This window comes from Protopterus annectens, chromosome 12.part0 (genome assembly GCF_019279795.1).
Source record: "Protopterus annectens isolate FY-2018-M chromosome 12.part0, PAN1.0, whole genome shotgun sequence".
In the NCBI taxonomy this organism is placed as follows: Eukaryota; Metazoa; Chordata; order Ceratodontiformes; family Protopteridae; genus Protopterus; species Protopterus annectens.
In genome coordinates, this window is record NC_056746.1 from 400,207,664 (window position 1) to 400,227,835 (window position 20,172).

The following is a 20,172-nucleotide window of genomic DNA, read 5'->3' on the forward strand; positions in this document are numbered from 1 at the left end:
CACACACACACACACACACACACACACACACACACACACACACACACACACACACACACACACACACGGCTGGCACTGGTTTAACAGCTATGACTCCTTTTGCCAAGACTACAAGGTAGTTAAAACTGCTACCAGCCAACTACTTCATAGATAGGTACTAGGCTACTGGCCCCAAGGCCTACATAAGCCTAGCCAAAAAGGTACCCTGGCTTTCGCCAGCCAAGAACATTATTTTCCTGTACCTCTCCCGAGCAGAGCCACAGAAGTGATCCCTAGGGTGAATTTCATATTTCCCATCCAATCATCAAGATTTTTTCTTGAAGAGTGCCAATGAGGAGCTTTGTTTGATATACATAGGTAGTTTTTTCCAGAGTATGGGAAGTCTCTGGGACAGGAATCTATCCCTCCAGCATGTTCCGTTTATTGTTGTGACAAGGTTTAGGTCCCTAGAGCATGTAGCTCGGAAGGATTGGAATCTCTTTAAGTGGAGCATGTCCAACAACTCTGGGTTTGACATAGCTTTGTATGTTAGGCAGAAATCGCCTCCGAGTAGGCGATATGCGATGGAGTAAAGCTGTAATTTTTTTGTGACAGTCTGCGTACAGCATCTGCTTGAGGCCAGTAATCCTCTTCGTGAGGTATTTCTGCGTCCTTTCCAGTTGTTGTAGATGTCTTGTGAGGTACATACCAAAAGGGGCATTGTACTCTTATAATGGGTCTAATGAGTGATGAGTAAAGGGGAACAATTACCTCTTTTTTCCTAGATGAGAAACCTTTTGTGATGAGGAGTGCCACATAGAAGGATTTCCTGACTACTGTGGCAATGTGATTATCAAAGGACATACTACTGTCCACCTGTGTCCCAAGGTATCTTATCACACTTTAAGTGTTAACTAGACTACCTCCTATGTGGTAGTTCATGAGTACAGAGTTTTTACCAAAAGGGATGACACTGCACTTTTTGGCATTGAGCTTGAAGCAATGGCTTTCACACCAGGCATCTGTCTCAGTGAGGCCCTTCTGTAGGATGTCCACATAGTTAGGAATTTCGATTATGGCTCCTAGTTTGCAGTCATCTGCAAACTTCATTAGCCAAAGACCTTCTTTGTTAGCCTGTACTTTAGAGAAGTAGATACCAAACAGGTGAGGACCCAGGACTGAACCCTGCAGTACTCCACTTGTCACTTGTCTGAACTCAGATTTGAAGTCTGCTACTTTCACAGTGTGGGTTCTGTCAGTAAGCCACTTGGCAACTCATCGATCAGCTACTTTAAGGCCCTTAACGAAAGGTATTCAATGTTACTGTGTAATATTATTAACATTAATACAAATGGTAGTTTGACCAAGAGCAAGGCTACTAGGAGTGGCCCACACAGTGTCACCAAATAAATATGCAAGTACTCTCAAACTGTAAAACATCTCTATACAGATCAGACACAATGAATATTATTAAATATATTTAAACCTAATAAAAAAAAGAAGAAAATGCCAAGTATATATTCACAGAGACCTCCGAGTTCAAAACCACAGGAAATATTTAAAACACTGCAGGACAGTCTCAAATAAATAAAAATATATCCAATAGAATTATACTGTTCCATAGAAACGTACTTCATCAAAGCAAGGCACATGTTGTGGTGAATGGTTCTTGACAGGTCCAAGACAGAATACAGAATGTCCTGTCTCTCTAAGAGACTTCTCAAATTAATATCTCGAGTATTGCTGCTGGGATAGCTTGCAGATTGACATAATTTCTTGTCATCTGACTCTGCCCTAGGTGAAATAACCATCAATGAAGCTGGCAGTATTTACCATCTACCTGTGAAAATACACAGACCTCAGATCTTTGGCAGATGCTACAAGTCATAAAACAACTGACTGCATTCCTTCATGCTTTCAGAGGCAGTAAATACTTCACTCGAAAGACAATACAGAAAGCTTCTCGGCACAGACTATGTCACTAGCTGATTGAAAACTGAAAATATACCATATTTTAATATACCATATTTTATTGTGTAGCCATAAAGTAATTTAATTTCAGATATTCTTCTGAAGTTAACTTCCTGTATTCCAGTTCCACTGTTAAAATATATACATTTAAACAGTTACAATAGTGCATGTACATTTCTGTTCTATTCCAGTACGGAACACTGTGGTTACATTTCAAACAGCACTTTGCAAAAACCTTTTCAACACACACTTCTGTACCAGCAGTTTGATATACACATGACAGTTCTAATACATTTGTAACAGCATCTTACATAAATCATGTTGATATTCACAAATGACATATAATCATTTACAAAGTTCCAGATAGCTGTGCTAGCAGAATCTCCTTTCATTACACCACCTCTAACATTTTCATCAACACCCTGTATACTTCCACACAACAGGCCACCCTAAGACAATACACAAGTGATTCCACTCATTTGCACACCTGACAACATGTTACAACCCCAAAAAATGACTCAGGAACTTTAACAGCCACTGAAACATAGATTTGTAAATCACAATCCAACCCCCAAAAAAGACCAAACTACTATCCCTCCCCCACCAAAAAATAAATAAAATCCCTCCTTTGTGAAAAAACTAAATTTAAAGTTCTCTCTCAACAGTACAACCTTTAAAGTCAATTCTCACAAAACTGTTAAGGGTGATAGTGGATGACAATCTTACATTTGACCTGCATATACAAAATTGCATTAAGAAAAACTCATCAAAAACTAGAGATGCTTTACAGACCCAAAAACTTTCAAAACAGATACAACTACTACACTTGCCACTACTTACCTCCTCCCCTCTCCTTTATGGCACTCCCATCCTTAATAACCCCCAGGCTTCACAAAAACAAACTTTCCCATTCGTATTAGACTATTTTTTTCTAAACATTAAATGATCATATACCTTGTATCAATTCTTAACCAGTGTTTAGATGTCTATTTTTTATAATTATTTAAACTGCAGATGTTTTTGTTTTATTTTTGATTACTGCAAAACATTTTCTTCTACCCAGTTGGATTTTACCGGTAATCAAATATCAATAATTAAATATAAAGAATTGTATTTTCAGAAGTACATTCTTATCACGTAAGCATATTTTGTATAGTTTTACACAATACACTAGCTTTTGGGCTGTCTATGCAGTAAAGTTTGTGAAAAAAGTTTAGGAAATAACATACTCATTTCAATACGGAGTATGCTTGATTACACTCATGTTTGTTTTAAAGGCACTCAAACTAGTATGGTGAAGACTCTCACACAAATATTCATAAACAGTGCAATGGCACATGAACACTGACCAACACAGTCTAATCTTAAACATACTACTTATCAATCACAAGATGATTCAGGTGTTTACCACAATAAAATTCACTAGCTTCTGTGAGACTATCCATTTCACAACCTCAAAGATAACATTTCCGGATTTCTGCTCTATCATCTCACTATCCTCAGTGTGTGCTCATTTTTTCCTTTACTTCCACTGTTTAAATGTCAGCCTGATACCAGAGTTTCTTGGGTACCTTTGGGACCCACCTGATTAAGACCCAGGACAAAAGAGTGCCTAACTCACCAAAATATTTTCCCCAAACAAAATAATAAACAATATCACTACTGCATAATAAACAGCTGTCTAAAGATGTTAAGTATCAATGTGTCCCCATCACATAAAAAAGGGGTTTCATCTCTATCTTCCAGGGTTTCACAAGTTTAATCAGTTAACGACAAAAAACAGGATTAAAACAAACAGGTCAGAAAAGAAGCTCAGTAAAAGATTTCTGCCTCACAGCTCCAAGTCTAAGGCTCACTACTAACTTCCTATCACTGCTGGCACGTAGTCTGCATGATCTTCCCTGTGCCTTGGTGGGTTTTCCCCAAGTATGCCGATTACTTACCAAAAATGTTGTTACAGTGCTACACCAAACTGTTTAAAAACAAATAAGATAAAATCTGAATGCAAAACACAAAAGAAAAAAAATCTAAATTACAGCAATTATAAAAAGTCTGACAAAACTTTTATTCAAACATTCTAAATTGCCTACCTGTGAATAGTCTACACTAACTATAGCCGGAATATGGATCTACTTTGTTTTTACTATTAATACAGCTTGGTGAATTTGGCATATGGTTAAGATCTTCACCTCACGGGCTCAAGGTACAGGATTCGATTCTAACCTCAGGTTATTGGCTAGGCTTAAAATGGACCTTCAGAGCAGTTAACCTAGTACTCATCTGTTGTATAAAATCACATCCTAACTCTGACTTACATGAAATATAGCATTCTTAATGCATCTAGAATTAGCCACAACAGCAGTGTGATTATCCTTGCAATATATGCAGATACTGAAATCAGAATGACAACACTAAAGCAGGAACCACCTTACACTATAGGCAGGAATTCATCCACACTATAAAACTACATCAAATCCTATTTCTACCATTTATTTTATTAGTTTTTCTGCACCACTTATACCCTGAAAAAATAAAAATAAGAGTACCACAAAGCCACAGCTCATGGTGCTTCAGATCTTCTGACCAATTAGCACTCCGTGAGCAACAGTAGTCTCAAGAAGAAATTGCACAAACCAGGAAAACACACAAAATAAAAATACAACTTTTAAGAAGAAAAAATTGCTCTAATCGGAACTTAGTTATTGGACAAAGGATAGTTGATGTGTGTGTGTATACAGTCCTAACTTGGCTATGATGTACAATGACCACTAAATGGGCAAAAAAGGTAAAATGTATATAACAGTTTAGTTCAGATAGTGAAATAACTGACAGGCTAATAAACACACAGAATAACAGAATACCAAGTTACAAGAGAATAGCAATAAGATAAGGGAATCAGATTTTAAAAGGCAGTCGTACTAAAGGAAAAGCAGCACTGGATACACAAATCACAAACCCATTAAGAAACACACTGTCCTTGGTCAATAACCAACTCATTCAGCATACCCTACAACCACCACACAAATCGCAGAATCACAGGTTTCAAAATCTATAGTAAGGCATAATACTGTTGACACACATTCCTGCTTTCACATCTCTTCCTTATAGCAACCTAAATTAACTTTCTTATAAATATCACTTATTCAAAATTAACAGAACTATTACATTGACCATCCTCTTTTCCTTACAGGAAGGCTTAATACTGACACTTGCCAGTACGCTAAACCCCGTTCAGGTACCAGTAACTTATACATAAAAAAAAATTGTTAATGGCTCACTCATTTCCTCTACCAATACCCAAACATTATAGGATATACCCGATCTATACCCAGATCTTATCTATCCACATTAAACACATAGATTAAAAAAAAAAACTGAAGCACTTACTGGCTTCTATGATTCAAAAAAAATACTTCAAGAAGTACTTGCGGATAACTGCTCGTAAAAACGAGCAACGGGAGGAGCAGGCAACGCCATATTTACATGAATCCAAGTTTAATCATGCTTTGCGATATATGACTAAAACGCGACTGGTATCCAACGAAAAGCATGATTAGACTTACGCTTGCGTAAATATGGCGCTGTCTTTTTTATTTTTTACTTGTGTGTTAGGAGACTAAGAATTTTTACGAGTTTTTGGGAGTATGTAAGTACTTTTGTGTCTTTACTTGCTATTTGGGATTTTTTAGGAAATTATATTGTTTTCTGTCACTATTTCTTTATTTTATCTTTTAATCATATGAAACGGCAAGCGTGCTGGTTGCTGCTTGACGTTTTAGTTTAGTTAATTGTGTTCCTGTGTTTTACTGTGTACTAGTACGCTGAGCTTTATTGCTGGTGTATCCCCTTTCTTTCCACAGGTTCTCGTGGCTCGTTTCATTACGCTATTTTGTCATGTTCATATGTGTATACTAGACAATGGGCTAAGTTGTATTCTAAAGAGCTTAGCCTTTATACTTCCTTCCATTTGCACTCTCTGTCCGCAAGGCTCTGAAAACCTAGATAGTACAGTGAATTTATAAATCCGTTAGGGTTACCACCTGTCCGTCCCTCTTTGGGCAGTTGTGTCTTGTGAAAAAAATGGCAAATGTCCTGAGATTTTTAAGGCAAAATATATTAAGTTTTTTTTAAAATAATTGCATAAAACAGTTGTTTTATATCTGAAACATAAATATTATATGAAATGGCATAAGAAACGTAAATGCTATAAAAATAAGCTTTTATTTTGGCAAACAAGTGAAGTTCTGTCCTTTGAATTGGCTGTGGGTATGTTATCCTGCAAAATCTCACATTTCTACAAAAAAAGTCCCACTTTGGGCATTTGAAAAGGTGGCAACCCTATAAATCCCTGGTAGTTTGTCCAGGTTGTATTTAAAAAAGAGTTAGGACTGTACTTTGATATACGTATCTCTCCACCTATAAGAGCAAGAAATGTGGACATGGCCGTAAACAATGGGGTGGGGGTAAAAAGGCTCAACAAATAGGAATAACTTTTAAATACTGGTCTCACAAACTTAGAAAGTTGATAGAATAACATGTTTTGAATTAGTGTGAATTGTCTGAAGGGTACAGAGCCTGAAGCTCAAATGTCTGTATTCTGACTTGACTGTCAATGACTTGCTAGAAAACTACAATTTTATGAGTAACAGATCAAAAATCTGAGGTGAAATGGACATTCTGTGAAAATCTGGATAGTTGAGAGATGTTAATATGGAGCAACACTCTGTTTCATCTCTAGGTGGAACCTTTGGGAGGGGTATCTGAACCGCTAGCGGGTTTTGTTAATATTAAGCTGTTCTGAAGACTACCTTTCAACTGTCCATATTTTTGCCTCAAATTTTTGGTCTGTTTCTCAAAAAAATTAGTGGTTTCCTGACCTGCCATTGATGAATGAAGTCACAAAATAATGAAGAATGAGTTTCAGACTTCACGTCCTTCAAAAAAATGCACGCTAACATAAAACTTGTTTAATTTTCTGAGTTTATAAGTGCATTATTTAAAGTTTGCCTCTATTTTTGACTTTTTTTCCACACCATTATTTTTCTTTGTTTCTAGATTTCTTGCATTAAGAGGCTGAGTTATGGCAGGAGATGTAGCTCTTTACTACAAAATATGTTACTGATACCTAATTAACGAATGTAAAATGCCAAGTGTCATTCTGTTTCTTGTCTGGTTAGGATAAAACGAATAAACATTTGTGGGTTCAGTTTAAGCAGGTTATTACACACAAACACATCAGGAATGGGGCTTTGTTACTTAAACTTATAAACTGACTACTACACTTATGTTAACACTGGCTGTTCTCTAAAAATGGCACTACTGCTTGCATATGATCACTATTTATTTATATGCACGTGCCTACATCTGAAAATGCTTCTTAAAGGTACATACGCACTCCTATTTTACACAGTTGGGTCACTTTCGGTGGTGTAAATTAAGAGGAGAGTATCCGCTAGAACTCTGTAGGAAACTGAGGCGAGTACTGGCCAGGCTTTTAGCAGATCTATGTAGCTCATACTTGAGTTTTTCTTTCTGAGGAAGTTTTGATTATTTTCTGATCTGCAAATATGCCTAGTAGGTGGGTGCCACCAGGACATTACTATGATCAGCTCTGAGGGAAAACTTTGGTGGGTCTGGAGGACATGCCTTTCGTTATTAACTGTACTAGTTTCGATTTTCTAACTAATAGTTGAGGAATGGTGGTTAAAAGAATGTTTGTTCATGAGTGTGCTTGAGTATCTTAGAGTTTCTGACTGTATCTATTGGGGGCAACATTTATAAGGTAGGTGCAGAAGTGCTCTTTCATCCACAAGAGCACAATACTGCTATTAAGTACAAGTAAAATCCCAAGAAGGGAAGACATCCCTGATCAGTATCGGCAAGAAACTACGTTCCCTCATAAAATCATCCAAGGTGAGCTTTGAAAAAAAAAAATTGCCAAGGACTCCAAAGATAACCACAAGGCATTCTTTAGCTATGTCAAGAATCTAAGTGGCAATGCTCAGATCTGCTTGGAGTTAGTGCAGAATTGCACAAAATATACTGAACCGACTGATATCGCCAACATCCTGGCAGACAGGTTCAGCGCAAACTTCACCCCCAAAAGGGTCCATAACCATACTAGAAGAATGTAGAGTCCCTGAAATCACAGACACTCGGGTTAAAACAGCTCTCTCCAAAGCCAAAAACACAGCATCAGTGGGACTGGACGGTGTCGAAGGCTGCATCCTACACGAGCTCAAAGACTAACCCCTCACCTAAACACACTGTTCAAATTCTGCCTCTCCACAGGCTACATACCCATAGAGTGGCACACAGCAACGGTTATTCTGCTCCACAAAGGTGGAGCCACAACAGACCCCGGGAACTATCGCCGTATAAGCCTGACTAGCTTGGTCTGCAAGGCTATGGAGTGCATCATCATGGAACTCATTAACAAAGACATTGGGAACCTCCAAACATTGGACCCTACCCAATTTGGCTTTAAGGGCAGATCATGCCTCCTAAACCTGGTGGACTTCTTTGAGACAGTTACCAAGGCTGTAGACGAGGGAAAGGTGGTACACACAGCCTACCTAGACCTCGCTAAGGCCTTCAACACCATTCCCCATTCTGGTATTATAGACAAGCTCACCAGCCTGAACATAAACCCCCACGTCTCAAGATGGGTTGCCAACTGGCTCATGGACAGAACCCACATGGTGAGAGTTGCCGGAGCTAGGTCTGACTCTAAACCGGTTACAAGTGGCGTTCCCCAGGACTCAGTCCTAGGACCCCTCCTATCTGGCATATACTTCTCAGAGGTACAGGCAAGCACAGGAGGACTATGGCTGGCCAAGTTCACAAACAACTGCAAACCTAGGGGCTATAATTGACTCTCCGGCTGACACAGAGCTCCTCCAAAATGTTCTCACTGAGAGGGATACCTGGTGTCAAAATCATGGCCTCAAGCTAAATGCCAAAAAGTGCATAGTCATCCCATTTGGAAAAAACAAAGTACCCACAAACTACCACATAGGTGGTAGTCCCCTAAATACGGAAGATGTAATAAGGGATTTGGGGACCCAAGTAGGTAGTAATCTCACCTTTGATAATCACATTGCCAAAGTGGTTAGAAAATCTTTCTATGTGGCCCACCTAATCACAAAAGGGTTCGCATCCAGATCAAAAGAGGTCATTGTGCCCCTCTACTCATCACTCATCAGACCCATCATAGAGTACAACGCCCCATTTGGGATGTACCTTACAAGACACCTGCAACAGCTGGAAAGACCACAGAAGTACCTCGCCAAAAGGATCACTGGTCTCAAACAGATGCCCTATGCAGCTTGACTGAAAAAAAAACTCTAGTTGTACTCTGTTGCATACCACCTACTCGGAGGTGATCTCTGCCTGACATACAAGGCCATGTCCAACCCAGAATTGATAGACATGCTCCACCTAAAGAAAACCTTATCCCTTCGAGCCACACGCACTAGGAATCTAAACCTCGCCACAACAATAAATAGGACGTGCTGGAGGGATAGATTCCTGTCCCAGAGACTTCCCATGCTTTGGAACAAGATCCTAATCTATATTGGGCCGAGCTCATTGCTAACACTCTTCAAAAGAAACCTTGACGAATGGATGGGAAATAGAATCTCGGGGATCACTTCAGTGGCTCTGCTGGACAGAGGCACAGGGAGCTAATCTGAGGGGGTGGCGAAAGACAGCACATTCTGGCTAGGCTTATAAATGCCTTTGGGCAGATAGCCTAGTACCCACCTATGAACCTAAGTTTGTGCAGGTTAGACCCTTTTGGAGGGTATGGATGTTATCTGGTGAGTTGATGATAACATCTTCAGGTTTTCAGTCATTAGCAAGTGCAGTGAGCCACAGACCCTTGATGTCAGCTTGGACATCAGCAAAGTATGTTCCAAAGAAGAGTGGCTCCAAGGAGAACCTTATGAGATGTTACTGTGACATGTCTTTTAGATCTGTATGCTACTAATCCTGTCCGTATACTGTCTGTTTAAAGACAGTTTGCTATCTAGGACATTAAATGAGGGCTGACATTTGAGTCAGTGACATTACCTTTGCTATTTGTAGTAACTGTCCATCAGTAGTTTGTGTACTTTGTCCTTCTGAATAGGTTCATAGATTAGTAGGCTAACTGCCCTTGGGGACAAACAATTTCAAGCCTAGCCAATTACCCCATGTGAGAATCTAACCTTGCACTTTGTGTCTGTGAGGTAAACACCTTAACCATTATGCCAACTTCTTCCCTGTTTTTCCAAAGGACTCCGAGTTTCTAGGATAGCCTCACCACTCTGAACTAACATAACTATCATTCTGGGTCTCATAATTTGTAGGAAAGTAGAAGAAAGTTAGGAGAGTCCTAATCCTGATCCTTTAGGTAATGTAACAAGTAGTTACTCTGCTTGTGCAGAGTGCTCCATTTAGACAAGTCAAATTTTTCAGTAGTGCTGGAGCATGGATCAGTGTTAAAGGCTTTGGCTAAAGCCATGTAGGAAATGTGCTCCAGTTTGCTGTTATGCAGTGCTCCAATAACTTTCTCAAAAGAATTTGAACAAATTCAGTAGGCAAGGGCCTATCTTTCACAAAGCCACATTGGTTGGGATCGAGGGCTTCTAAATTGCCAATATCACTGTTGTTCCTTCGGCTTTTTCCCAGTTGGGGGTCGCCACAGTGGAACTCCGATCTGCTAATGATTGGCAGTAGATTTTCACGGTGCCAGCTCGACGCCCAACCTTCAACGAAGGCACACTCATTCACACATGTCTTTCGAATGCCACTCGACCACTGGGAGGACATGCAGACTCCACACAGAAGGTGCTCCAGCCGAGAATTGAATGGGAGATCCTCTTGCTGTGAGGTGACAGTGCTACTGCTGCACCACCGTGGCTGTCTGCCATTTTTTTTTTTTTTTTTTTTTTTTTTAGGCTTAGTCTGTAGTTCCCAGAATATGTGCTAGGGCTGCCCTTTGGGGAACGGAGTACAGGGGATCTGCCCTCCAGGCCTTTGACCCATACTAGGTGGAGAGGCCACTTGTCATGTAGTTGCTTCAGCAATTCACTCGTTTTTCCCAGTCCCCATCCCCAAAAATAAACAGACAGCCCAGCATGTTTTCTCAAGAGATGGAGTTAGTGTTTTGGGTTTGGTTTTTGGCAAGTGCTTTTTATATTTGTCCTAGGGTAATGACAGGCAACTGTATGGATTGAATGTAATGATGGAAGGAACATGAAGGGAAGGTGTGAATTAAATGCATCTGCAAATATGTTGGTGATACCTTCAGAGTAACTGAAGGTGGTACTACTGGATTTGTCAGTCAGGTGCAGTGCTGGGTGTTGCTCCTTGGGTTCATAATGTTTATCTTTGGATAAGGTTGCAGCATTTCATTTGTGCAGATATTGATGATTCAAATGAGCATACATGTTTGCGTACTTCTACCATGTAATAGTTTGAATTTATTATGTTTTGATTGTTTACTATGATGCGACACTGTTAAACAGTTACTGATCCCAGGTTGTCTAGAAATAACACAAAACAATATGAGAAATTACAGGCATTAGGATACATGAGTTTGATTACAAGAACATAACAAGTGTGTGTATGTATAACTTATGTGAATATCTGTATGTTAGAAAGAGAAAACAAAAGTTGAGGAACCGTAAACGGGTTTTACCGATTCTCTGGTAGAGACAACAGAAGGCAGATTTACTGGTAGAAACAACAGAAGACAGAGGAGGAAGGTTAGGAGTGTAGTAGTGAGGGTAGAAACTTTGAATGTTGGCAGTATGACTGGTGTAGGGAGAGAGCTAGCTGATATGATGGAGAGAAGGAAGGTTGATATATTGTGCATGCAAGAGACCTGATGGAAGGGAAGTAAGGCCAGGTGTATAGGAGGCAGGTTCAAATTGTTCTGTCATGGTGTGGATGGCAGGAGAAATGGGGTAGGGGTTATCCTAAAGGAACAGTATGCCAAGAGTGTTTTGGAGGTGAAGAGAGTGTCTGATAGAGTGATGTTTACGAAGCTCAAAATTGATGGTGTAGTGATGAATGTTGTTAGTGCATATGCTCCACAAGTTGGGTGTGCGATGGATGAGAGAGGAAAACTTTTGGAGTGAGTTGGATGAAGTGGTGGTGAGTGTACCCAAGGGTGAGAGACTAGTGATTGGAGCGGACTTCATTGGGCATGTTGGTGAAATGAACAGAGGGGATAAGGAAGTGATGGGTAGGTATGGTGTTAAGAAAAGGAATGCAGAAGGTCAGATTGTGGATTTTGCGAAAAGGATGGACATGGCTGTGGTGAATACGTATTTTAAGAAGAGGGAGGAGCATAGGGTGATGTACAAGTGTGGAGGAAGATGCACACAGGTGGATTATATCCTGTGTAGGAGGGTCAGTCTAAAGGAGATTGGAGACTGTAAAGTGGTGACAGGGGAAAGTGTAGTTAAGCAGCATAGAATGGTGGTCAGTAGGATGACTGTGATCAAGAATTGGAGGAGGAGTGTGAAAGCAGTGCCAAGGATTAAATGGTGGAAGTTTAAGGGTGATTGTGAGGTGGAGTTCAGGAAAGAGTTAAGATGGGCACTGGGAGGCAGTGAAGAGTTACCGAATAGCTGGGTAACTACAGCAGAACTAGTAAGGGAGACTGCTAGAAAGGTGCTTGGTGTCACATCTGGACAGAGGAAGGAGGTCAAGGAGACCTGGTGGTGGAATGAGGAGGTACAGGAGAGTATACAGGGGAAGAGGCTGGCAAAGAAGTGGGATTGTCAAAGAGATGAAGAGAGTAATCATGAGTATAAGGAGATGAGGCGCACTGCAAAGAGAGAGGTGGTGAAGGATAAGGCGTATGGAGAGTTTGTATGAGAGATTGGACACTAAAGAGGGAGGAAAGTACCTGTACTGATTGGCTAGACAAAGGGACAGAGCTGGGAAAGATGTGCAGCAGGTAAGGGTGATAAAGGATAGTGAGGGAAATGTACTCACAAGCGAGGAGAGTGTGTTGAGTAGATGGAAAGAGTACTTTGAGGGGCTGATGAATGAAGCGAATGAGAGAGAGAGAAGGTTGGATGATGTGGGGATAGTGAATCAGGAAGTGAAACAGATTAGCAAGGAGGAAGTAAGGACGGCTATGAAGAGGATGAAGAATGGAAAGGCTGTTGGTCCAGATGACATATCAGTGGAAGCATGGAGGTGCTTGGGAGAAATGGCAGTGGAATTTTTAACTAGATCGTTTAGTGAAATTTTGGAAAGTCGGAGGATGCCTGAGGAGTGGAAAAAAGTGTTTTGGTACCTATCTTAAGTTTAAGAATAAGGGTGATTTGCAGAGCTGCAGTAACTACAGAGGGATAAAATTGATAAGTCACAGCTTGAAGTTATGGGAAAGAGTAGTGGAAGCTAGGTTAAGAGGGGAGGCGATAAGTGATCAGCAGTATGGTTTCATGCCAGGAAAGAGCACTACAGATGCAATGTTTGCTCTGAGAATGTTATTGGAGAAATACAGAGAAGGTCAGAAGGAGTTGCATTGTGTCTTTGTGGACTTGGAGAAAGCATATGACAGGGTGTCTAGAGAGGAGTTGTGGTATTGTATGAGGAAGTCGGGAGTGGCAGATGTAAGAGTGGTGTAGGATATGTACGAGGGTAGTGTGACAGTGGTGAGGACTGCGGTGGGAGTGACAGATATGTTTAAGGTGGAGGTAGGATTGCATCAAGGATCAGCTCGGAGCCCTTTTATTTGCAGTGGTGATGCACAGGTTGACAGATGAGATCAGGCAGGAGGCCCAGTGGACTTTGTTTGCAGATGACATTGTGATCTGTAGTGAGAGTAAGGACCAGGTTGAGGAGACCCTGAAGAGGTGGAGATATGTTCTAGAGAGGAGAGGAATAAAGGTCAGCAGGGCTAAGACAGAATATATGTGTGTAAATGAGAGGGAGGGTAGAGGAATGGTGAGGATGCAGGGAGTAGAGTTGGTAAAGGTAGATGAGTTTAAGTACTTGGGATCAACAGTTCAGAGTAATGGTGAGTGTGGAAGAGAGTTGAAGAAGAGAGTACAGGCAGGGTGGAATGGGTAGAGAAGAGTGTCGGGAGTGATTTGTGACAGACTGGTACCAGTAAGAGTGAAAGGGAAGGTCTACAAGAGGGTAGTGAGACTAGCTATGTTATATGGGTTGGAGACGGTGGCATTGACAAAACGGCAGGAGTCAGAGCTGGATGTGGCAGAGTTAAAGATGTTAAGATTTGCACTGGATGTGACTAGGATTGACAGGATTAGGAATCCGTATATTAGAGGGTCAGCTCAGGTTGGACAGTTTGAAGACAAAGCAAGAGAGGCGAGATTGGTTTGGACATGTGCTGAAGAGGGTTGCTGGGTATATTGGGGAAAAAGATGCTAAGGATGGAGCTGCCAGGTAAGAGGAAAAGAGCAAGGCCTAAGATAAGGTTTATGGATGTGGTGAGAGAGGACATGCAGGCGGTTGGTGTGAGAGCAAGATGCAGAGGACAGTTAGAAATGGAAACAGATGATCCGCTGTGGCTACCCCTAACGGGAACAGCCGCAAGAAGATGATGATGACTGGTAGAGACAACAGTCTGATACGAGGACAGCTGTGTGAATGAGGAATGTTTTGAGTTATATAGTCTATACTTGGCTATAGGGGTGTGGGTGAGTATGTAAGAATGGCAGAAACAGAGAAACTGAACTCCCTGATTTTATATCTTTTTGTGGTTTTGTTACACTGTTTAAATAAAACCACTGAAGCAGAGCTAATTTTAATAGTCACTTATGTCAGGTAATAGACTTCATTAGAAATGTATACATAAGTAAAAAATGCTTAAATACTAATTTTGTAGCAGTTTAACCCATTATTTTAAAAAGTATAATTAAAGTAACATTCCTGTTAACCCTTTTGTTAGATACCTAATCATCAGTCACTAAGGAAACACTTTTAATATTGATAGTTTCATTCAACCCAGGGGATAAATTGCCCCTGACTTAATCTGCCATTCAGTCTCCTTTTTCTCGACTTGATTTTTATAATTCCCTCTCCTATCTTCCATCACTTGCTCCAGTACAGCAAATAAAACTTTTATTGTAGTTATTACATCTGATTGAAAGTCCAAATATGGCATTATTATATTTTGTTTTAATGGCATAAATGTGCTCCTTGATTCTTTCCCTAGACTTCTAGTGGTCATACCCACTTAAAACCTTGTGCAACCGGAGCATATCCCAAAAGAAACCATGCCTGTAGTATGGCAATTGAACTTATCTGGCACCTTAATGATAAATGTTTTAATGAAATATAAGGTCCTTCATGAATGAACTTACAAGCGGTGTAAGCACTGCATTTAAAAATGCCTAAACTTTTCTGGGTGTTTGTTGGAAATTTGTTTGTACTCCTGTTTTGTAATAATTGTTTAATATGAACATCCAAAAAGTATTTTAAATGTAGAGGTCCATTCTTATTTGTAAGAAATGAAATGTAATGTCTGAAGATTTGCTGAATAATTGAAGTCTTTCAACCCTTTGACTTTTATAGCAAGTAATCATTATACCTTTTCAAGTTGTTTCATTTAGTTTGTTTGAAGGCATCAAAATGCAGCAGTTTATTTAGTAATAAGTCACATCAGTTGGGCATAAGGTGGTATACTTATCTCCCCTGAGTGACTAGATGTGCAGCTGAGAATTAGGTTACAGGTTCTACTTCAAAGTAACCAATGTACACTCGGTAAAAAGTCCAGAATTTTCTGCCATTGCACTTTTTAAATGTAATTTGGTTATTTTGTGGTACTGTAATACGTTATGGTGAATTTATGGGTGTTAAAGGTGAGGTCTCGGCACTGCAGAGTTTGCATTGTTGTAAATCATCTTGAACTTTGTCCGTTATCTTTTATTTGTAATTGTTAGTTGGTGTGCAATTTCTAGTATATTTTTGTTACCTGTAGAGCATTTCCCACTTCTGTATCCGAGAAGATTAGTCCAAACACGTCCACAGTACTAAGCCCTGTGACGCAACTGTTAATAATTCCCACTGAAATAGATTGGTAACGTAATCGTGACACTTGTTGCTTAACCAGTAATTTACTTCATAGCAACAATTTCTTAGCTGCTATATTGTGTGATATAGTGTTCCTTTATTTACTTTGTTAGTTCTGTCTTTTTATAATCCTTGTAGTTCATGTGCATGATGCGCATGTGTTTTTCTTCTCTAAGTGGCCAGCTTACTGTTCACATAAGTATCATAACCTCCATTTATTCCTTCAGGTTTTGGACATATCATAACCTCCATTTATTCCTTCAGGTTTTGGACATATTGATTTCTGCAATTCTGTTGCATTGTCTTTCATTGTAACACAAGTGCTTGCTAATAAAGCACAAATATATAATGGATAACTGCAGTGTCCCATTTTTAGTCTGCTTTCATTATTCCTATAACTTAATTGAATTGGTCTTCTGATCCCACAATAGCTATTTACTCTTTGGTCAGTCTCCCAGCTTTACTATTTAGTGTTTCAAAACCCCCTTTCTTTAATCTGGCCAGTTAGTTTCATTATATCCTTCCAATCAGATATACCTGCCTTCCTCCATTTAACGTTTTCTTTTATTAATATTATGAAGGTTCAAGTACATCTAGGTAGTCTTATGTCAGAATCCCAACTTGGCAGCACTGACTAATTTCAGACTCTGTTGTATTTCTTAACTTGAAAATTGGTATATATTTTTTTTTTTTTTCTAGCCTCTTCAACTCTAAAACGTATGTTCTTTTGTTTCTGTGCGGTCACTCCTTGACTGAGGGATTATCTTTATCTACTTGGATGTATAGGAATGCCTATCCCGGCATTTCTATGTGAATATTCTCAATTTCCTAGATTTCCATTGCATATTTGGGGCCAAACATTTTTTTTTCTCCATTGTTCCTTTGCAATTTTCCTCCCTAGTCATCATTCCACCCCAGTGTCAGTGTCTTTTGGCCCTTTGTAATTTTCTTGTATGCTCTAGGTATTATTTTTTTCCCTTTTTTTAACACAACTTCTAGCTTCTATCAGTGGGTTCGTCCATCTGGATGTCTCCTCTTTCATGTAACGTCTGTCTGTGCTTGCGTTTAAATTCTCCTGTGTCCCCCATATAGGTTTAATGCATTCTGTCTGATAATTCAAACTCTATCCTTGATTGTACCATTCTTTACTATTTGTTCCCAGTGTTTAGGTTCTATTTTCAAAGATCTCCATGTTTTAGTTGTTGAATCTCCATTTTCTTTCCCTAACCTTCAATACTTTGTAAATATTGGTGACAGATGAGTTAGCCCTTCTGACCTTCTCTGATATTTCTTTCAGTGAATTACTTGCTTAAATTTTAACTTTCTTCGTCTTTTGTGTGCAACAGAGTATATAATCTTAATCTCTTTGATTCTCTGTCTTTCCAGCTTGTTCTTAAACTATTAGCTTCCATTTGGGAATATGTTGTGTAAATTAGCCAGATTCTCTGTCTTTCCAGCTTGTTCTTAAACTATTAGCTTCCATTTGGGAATATGTTGTGTAAATTAGCCAGATTTTCAGATCTGACATCCCTAATCCCCCCTGTTTATTTGGCAAAAGCATGAAGTTATCTACATTAATGCCAGTTTCTTCTGCCAATATGTCTTTGTAGTATGGATTACTCTTCGTACAGCAAACAGTAAAAGGATATAATGGATAACCCTGCCCTTGTGCCCCACGTGAGCGAAGACACTGCTGTCTTCATATATTCTCCTGCCTGTTCATATATTCTCATCAACCCCACTCGTTTGACTGGCAGGCAAAAATCTCTTCATCACTAATTTCATAAATGTCCAGCTAACATTTTTACCTCATCGTGTAGCCTTATCATTGTAGCCACAGTGGTGCAGCGGTTAGCATTGTCGCCTCACAGCAAGAGGTTCTCCCATTCGATTCTCTGCTGAAGCACCTTCTGTGTGGCGTCTGCATGTCCTCCCCGCGGTTGAGTGATGTTAAAGGCATGCAGGTAGGTGTGAGCGTGAATGGGAGTGCCTTCTTTGAAGGTTGGGATTGGGCTGGCAACTCGGCACTGTAAAAATCTACTGCCAGTCATGAACGGACCGGAGTTTCCCCTGTGGCGACCTCTAACCGGGAAATGCTGAAAGTGTGTAGCCTTATTAGTAGCTTGTCCTTACTAATGATTCAACAGAAAGAGGAAAAATGTGTTGGATATTGTTCAAAGGTTTATCATTGTTAAATGAAAACAAATTGATCCCAAATTTATTCTAGTCTTTGGGCTAATAATAATAATAAACCTGGGTCAGATGGATCTTTTCCTTCCTTTGGAATCTCTGCCATTACTGCCATTCCAAGATGTGATTTAAATAGAGCATACCAGATGTCTTTTACTTCCTGATTTCCGCTTGTATTCCATCAGTATCTGGAGTTTTCCTGGTTATCTTCTGCCATTAAAATTTTTTTCCCCTTGTTCATAGGTGTTTATTAGGCTAATGACCACAAGGGTCTTTTTAAGCCTCGCCATGCATTCCAAATCTCTGACAAGTTCTGATACCTTTGGCAAGTGTATGCAGGGGTTTGGAAGATGAAACATTTACAAGCAGGGGCCTGGGAGACTAACCATTTACTGGTTGCCTGTGTCCATTAGAGACAGAGGTGCCAAACCAGGGATGAATTTCCTGTTCCCCATCCAGTTGTCCAAGTTGCACTTTGATTTGGGTTCGGGAGGAACTCTGCTTTATGTGGATGGGGAGCCTGTTCCATAGACGAGGTAGTCTCTGGGATACATACCTCTCTCTCCAACATATCCTGTTTATATCGCAGGCAAGGTTTTAGTCTTTAGAATGGGGCAATTCTGGTGCTGTTTATTTTATGGATGTACAGGAGGTCCGTCAGCGTGGGGGTCTGACAGTGGCCTGTATGCCAGGCATAGATCTCTCCTCGAAAGCTTGTAGGAGACCATACATGGATAGGGCCTTGAGGTGGTCTGTATAGGATATTTTACTTCTGCCCTTTATTCTATTAGTGAGGAATCTCTGTGGATTTTCCAATTGTTGGATATGCCTTGTTAAGTACATATCAAAAAGGGCATTGTACTCCATGATAAGTGTGATGAATGCCAAATGCAGTGCAACAATGACTTCCTTGGACTTGGATGCCATATCTTTGTTTATAAGTTGCGCAACATAAAATTTTCTCACTATTGTAGACACATGATGGTCAAAGGCTAGATTACCATCTATATTTGTCCTGAAGTCCCTGACTACTAGGTCAACTCTAAGGGATTTGTTGTCAATGTGGTAGTTAGGGTTGGATGACTTCCGAAAGGATACGGTTATGTATTTCGTGGCATTTAATTTTAGTCCATGGCTCTGACAGTTGTTTGTCTGTGTCAGCCCCTCCTAGAGAACATTTGTCAGTGTGGGATTCAATGACTGCTCCTAATTTGCAATCATCTGCAAATTTTGTCAGCCAGAGACCACTGACATTGGCCTTTACTTCAGAGAAGTAAATGCCAAAAAGGAGTGTTCCAAGGACTGATCCCTAAGGGACTCCACATGTGACTGGTCTCTTTGTAGATTTGGACTCCCCATTTCTAACGTCTGGGTCATGTGTGTGAGCCAGTTAACTATCCACCAAGTGACTTGTACCTAACATCTTGAGTTTGTCAACAGTGCCCGAGTGGGGTATTGTCATATGGCTTGGCCAGGTCAAGGTAGGCAGTGTGAACCATTTTTCCCTTGTCCATTGCTTTGGTTACCTTCTCAAAGAAGTCCACCAGGTTGAGTAGGCATGATCTGCCCTTGACAAAACCAAAGTGTCTGGAGGCTTACTGCATCTCTGATCATTTCCATGATGATTCTTTCCATGGCCTCGCATGACTAGTGAGACTTGTAGGTCTGTAGATGGCCTACCTTTGTGCATAGGGATGACTGTTGCTGTTCTCCATTCATGGGGCACAAAGCCTGTTTGGATGCTGCAGTTAAATAGTAATTTTAGAGGCCCTGATAGGTCATGCTATTTAGAAGCCATCCTGGGATATTGTCTGGGCCCATTGATGCAGTGTTCCTGGTCTTAGAGAGAGTATTTAGGACTTGTTCCCTAGTGATAGTAGGGGGAATTGTATTTGATGGTATTTTCTGAGGGAAGGTTGAGGGGGGAGAGAGGGGTAAGGTTGGAACTGAATTTATCAGCCAGGAAGTTTGCTATTTCTTCTGGCTCTG

At 40.2% G+C, this 20,172-nt stretch overlaps 2 protein-coding genes across 3 annotated transcripts in view; one reads left to right on the top strand and one right to left on the bottom strand.

The window, feature by feature from the left end:
* DCUN1D3 (defective in cullin neddylation 1 domain containing 3) overlaps nucleotides 1-5,451 on the bottom strand; it is a 367,750-nt gene extending 362,299 nt beyond the window's left edge. The window contains exon 1 of the mRNA XM_044089501.1: nucleotides 5,338-5,451. The gene's annotated coding sequence lies outside the window, so the exon portion shown is untranslated. The remainder of the gene's footprint in view (nucleotides 1-5,337) is intronic.
* Nucleotides 5,452-5,522: 71 nt separating this feature from the next.
* The window catches only part of THUMPD1 (THUMP domain containing 1), a 197,814-nt gene continuing 183,164 nt past the window's right edge, over nucleotides 5,523-20,172 (top strand). Inside the window, exon 1 of one of the 2 annotated variants that reach the window (XM_044089499.1) lies at nucleotides 5,523-5,596. The gene's annotated coding sequence lies outside the window, so the exon portion shown is untranslated. The remainder of the gene's footprint in view (nucleotides 5,597-20,172) is intronic. The other variant, XM_044089500.1, reaches the window with a different exon arrangement.